The following is a 5,350-nucleotide window of genomic DNA, read 5'->3' on the forward strand; positions in this document are numbered from 1 at the left end:
TGTATAATGGAGTCTCAGTTCCTTCCTTGCATTTCAAGCATTTTTAGTTGGAATAGAAGAGCGTGAATTACACTGATTGCAGTGGGTAGGGATCTTGGTGTATGAGTGGGAAAACTGTGGTTTACAGGAAGCAAAAGAATAAGAAAGAATACAGGAAGAACAACAACAACAAAAAAAAAGCCTAATGATTGGAAGTGGTATTGAGAGTTAAATCAAAAGGAAGTCAAAGATTTTAATGCTAGGGATGATTAACCTTAGATGTAGGTGGGGTGGAGTCCTCATTCTTCAGGTCTTTGAATGGAGACTGGTTCATATCCTGCAAGCGTTCACTAGCCAAGCAAGTTACTGACCTTGTCCATGCCCTTGGGAGGGCAAATCCAAACAAAATGGTCTCTGGTGCATAGGACATGTGGTGACCACCACTCCCTGCTTTCAGCTTTGTGCTTTTTCCAGACTGTCTTTCATATTCCTTCCTTGCCTCAGCTTTCATCTGCCCTGTCTGCTTCTTTTCCTTGCTTTCATCTGAGGGATCACACATTCATGTCTTTACGGAGCCCAGGGGAAACAATACCTGCTTTGTTCAAGCTGTCTTCACTCCAGTTCCTTCCCTTTACCTTGTTAAATACCAGGAAGGGCTCGCTTGAAAACTTTGTCCATTTAGCAGAGCTTGGCTTCACATCAACAACCCCAGGCTAACAGTGTTTATCAGGCGGCACAAGATCAATTCTGATTCCTGAACAGTTATCACTCTTCCTGTTGCGGCTGTGCTCCAACACTTTGAGAAGCTGGGAAACTTTATGCACAGGTGTTTGCAGGAGGCAGAAAGATTGATGTGTCCCTGAAGGTTTTACAACTGATTGTATCAGTCATAACGATCTCTGTTGTCTTGGGCGAAGGCTCCATGTTTTCTTTGTTCCCACAATGTTGGTTGTAGTACCCGGGAGCCCGTTCAGTGCAGCCACAGATGCATGGTCTGCCTGGAGTCACATTGGTGTCCCAGCCTGGCTCCTGTGCTGGTACATCTCAGAGCTCTGCTGAGGCTGGTGGAGCCACGCACACACTTTCACTTACAAATGGACAATGCTGAAGTAAACATGCATTGCCCCAATTCTCTATAGCGGTTGCCAGATCTGTATTTTCATTATCATTTCTATGCTTAGCCTGTCTGACAGGAATCACAAGAAGGAATCCCATGTCCTGCACAGTGAACCATCACATGCAGCCTAAGCCAGCATTCAGCAAGTCATCTAGCCAGATGCATGTGGAGGGTGAGGACCTGGTCAAGAAGCACGCTGGTTGACAGCTTATGGCAATCAATGGTGGAAAGCAGTCATTAAGCAACATTAATGATGTCTTTATGACCAAATGAGGGCTGTTAAAGCAGGGATAGAAGATTATTGCCACAAGGGAGGAAGAAAAAAAGCCATTTCACTGATGAATCCAGCTCCAGCTGAGCAAGCTGGTGTCTGGCAGATGTCTATCTGTGTAGGGAGAGCTGGCTGTTGAGCACCCTCATCTCCCTCTTCTTTCCTTAAGGCAATGAGGTGAGGAAAGCGTGGACTGAAGAGAAGAAGGTGGAAAGACAGGCTCTTTCTCTTTTTCTGCTTTGGCTGCAAAGCAACATAATTTCTGAGTAGTTTGGGAAAACAGGTAGGAACATCATGAACAGGTAGGAACACCAGGAACAGCTGCTGTTGCAGTGCTGCCCTGTGTGGCACAGGGGCTGTGCCAAGGGACTAGTGTAAAAATGTTGTGTAAGGACAACTTAGCAGCCCTTCATGCAGTACTTTAAAATAGGTTTCTACATAATCAAAAAAATGCTGCAGTCAGTACCTCACTGGCAGCCTTGGTAAGTCATGGGTGTACATAGCAGCTGAGGTCCTCTGCCACCCTTGCAAGGTCTTTCCTGGTCAGCACTGGGAGGTGTTACGAAGGGACTTGGCACTGTAGAGACAGCAGTAGCTGTGGTCTGCAAACACATGCATCACCCGTGATCCCCTTGCTGGTATTGGCTTGGTAGCTTCCCTTTAGAGAGGAATCTGTTGAAAAGGGAAGGCAAAAAATGTACTGAACACATGCTACTGGGCTTCTCCTGTGCTGCAACCTCCAAAGGGTGTTCTTTGAGATCTCTGGCTTCAAGAGGCAGGATCAAGCCTATTGCTGAAGGGAGTGATAGCCAAAACCACCAAGAACTTCCAAATGCCTTCAACCTGCAGTGTGTGGCATTGTCTAGAATGCACAGAAAGCTGAGATAGTGTGTAGGATACATTTATTTCCTCTTCTAAAATGAAGGGCAATGGCCTGAAGGGACAGAATTGTGGAGCAACACACAGTTTCCTTCTCGTGTGATGTCTTGGTTCAGGAGGGTTTGTTTAGCACTTAGTCCTTTGCCTCATGGTTTAAAAACAACAACAATGAAAGGAAAACAGGAAGAAATACTGATCAAGAAGCAGCTGGGTAGATAACCCACAGATCAGCCAGATTATCATGGGCTCATCCCAAGCCATAGCTGGGATCTGAATGACTCCAACCCACCACAAATTGCTCCTACCACAAGGAGCACCAGATGTGGCCAACGTGCCACAGCTGGGATGCACTGACCAGATGTGTTTGTTGTGACATGTGGTGGTTGTGACCACACTGCCATAAGCGCAGGTAACCGCACTCGACAGGGGAAAAGCAGTCCTGCAGGGAGTGATGGTCAGCAGCAAGAAGTGGATGGTGCATCACCTTGCTGTCCCCTCAGCATCCAGGACCTGGTGGCATCAAAGTTCTTGTGTCTCACCTGCTTAAGGGTGAAGACAGGATAATGAAGACGCCCTTTTTTGCAACAGCAGCACGTTAGGGGGTTTGTTTCTAGACCAGTTTTCTACGATGAATACTGCAGAAATAATTACTTTTCTCAAATTCCTTGAGCTGGCCTATTTAGCAGGACACAAAAGCTGCAACAGAATCAGCACACCTTCTCATTATTTTTTATTTTTTGTTTCTGCATGGTCTCCAAGACAAGGGAGGAGAACCCCCGTATCCCCATCCAGGTAATATCGGGGTGCTCTGATGACCTCTAAGGGCAGGTGGCAAAGTAAATACTCCAAGGGACAGCATCAACTTTTCCAAGCAAAGCTTCCCAGGGAAGATCCAGGCTCTGCTTATACACATTTGGGCATGGGAAGTCTGCAGGTTTCTCTTCCTGATTGAAAGCAGATACTTTGTACCGCATATACTCAGGTACCATAGTTCTTAAAAAGAAAGGACCTTTTAGCAATGATTGCACCAACAAAATTTGGTATTCCCATTTTTATATTAAATCTTTTTTTATTGAGATGATGTAATTACAGGCATTTTAAAAATTATTTGCAACTCACTGGCCCTGAGAATAGGCTTTTTTTTGTTTTTGTTTTTGTTTTGTTACATTCATTTGATTCAGTCCCTTAACCCCACACCTTAAAAAAACAAAAAGCCACCATCAATAAAAAGATTAGAATTTTATTTAAAAAAAAAATCAGAAAAACAAAACAAAAAACCTCAAACTGATGCATTCTGGATTTGCACAGGGTTGCAGTCTGACAAAGAGATGTGGAGAATGCATACATGGATTGCATGCATGCACCTGGGGATGGTGGCAGCAGCGTAGTGTTCACAGGAAGGGCCTCAGTAGTGTTCTTGGGATGGAGAGGCGGTCAAAAAGTTTCCAATGTCAAGCCAGAAAACATTTTGTCGTGGAGCTGCAGCATGTCCTACCTGACTGCTTGTGCCTTGTTCAGCCTTGCAGCAAGCTGAAGGCAATGGAGGTCCCACCGAACTGTAAGGCATTGCGATCCTTTGCTGGGCATTTCTTGGGCTCTTTCTCCCTTTTCCTGCTTGTTATGGTTGGAAGGGCAGGAAGTTTGGCTTCTGTGCTGCTGGCAAATTCTACACTGGGAAATCAGAAGCTGGGGAGAAGAGGCAGGTGTCAGGGCTGGTGGAAAGATGATGTTGCCTTTGCTAAGCCCACACAGGCAGCCAGGTGTTCCTGAAGCTCAGCATGGGAACACTGGGCTCCACGGATCTGCTACTGGGAAGTGAGGTAGAGGGGAATCTGCTTACTGCAGCCTGTTTTTATTCTTAGTTATTTTTATTTTGTAGTCATAGCTGATAAACTTGCTGACAAGACCCCAAGGAGCAGTTCACACCTTGCAGGTCCCTCACCACGTCCCGAGCCCCTGCAGCCTGCGCAGTTGCAGCATCACCCACACCTCTGGTACCCATGCTCCTCCCCACAGCACTAGGGGCAGGACCTGCCAGGATGCACCTCTGTGGGAACAGCCTGATCCAAACTGACCTGAACCTCCTGAGAAACCTACATCTGCAGTGGAGAAGAAGTTGTCCTAAGATGTCCTTTGTGTGTGAATTGGAAGGTAGTTCCTGACAGTCAGCAAAAATAATCTTTTTCCTTTGACTTAGATTCTGCAGGTGCAAATGACTGCATTTTCGGTAAAGGTGAATATTTCCTGCACCAAATTTTCCCTACAAATTTTACCCATGGGGCGGCACGTGGAATTTCAGGATTCCTTGCTTTTTCTTGCCTTACACAGTGCTGAAGACAAACTTCTTGCTAGCATACATGGTGAGCATATGGGCTTACACTGATGGATTATCTCAAGTTCCCTATTTTTTGCTTTGTGCACCTTGACCATAACAAAATTATGTGGCTCAGGAAGCACTTTAAATAGAAGCTTCCTATTGTCTTTTTTTTTTTTTTTTTCCTTTTTTTTTTTTTTTTTTTTCCCCAGCATCTCTTAACAGTAGCTGGAGCAGGAGAAAGAAAATAATGCAGTGCATGCAGGCACCACAGCCCAAGCAGTAATGGACACAAATTGTTCAATGTAAACTGTGCTTCTTTCTACTGCTGAACATCCTAAGAAACAGCAAGAGACTTTCTTTACATTGACAGTTCGGTGTTGCTACTTCATCTATCATTCACAATATCCTCTGAATTATTCTTTTGACCACCCCAGGAAGACACTTCCAAATTCCCTCCATGCTACATGTTAAGTGAGAGGACACACAGCACTTTCTTCACTCCAGCTCCTGTGGCACAGCCTCAACTTGGGTGCCCTTGAGCAAGGTGAGTAAGCAAGGTATCACCTTGGCCCCTTGGTTTCAAGGAACACTTGGTTTCAGGCCTGTGAGCACCGGGATCCCTGTGTCTCACAGCTCATGAGCTCTAAGAACTTCAGTCATGGCAGTGACAGGTCATCTGCTCATCTTTCCTATGGACACTCCTGCGTCTTTTCTTTTGAGGCAGAAAAAGTCAAGCACTTGGTGTGCTGGGACGTATAACATCTTGATTATAATATAATAAAAAAAT

This window comes from Aythya fuligula, chromosome 1 (genome assembly GCF_009819795.1).
Source record: "Aythya fuligula isolate bAytFul2 chromosome 1, bAytFul2.pri, whole genome shotgun sequence".
NCBI lineage: Eukaryota > Metazoa > Chordata > Aves > Anseriformes > Anatidae > Aythya > Aythya fuligula.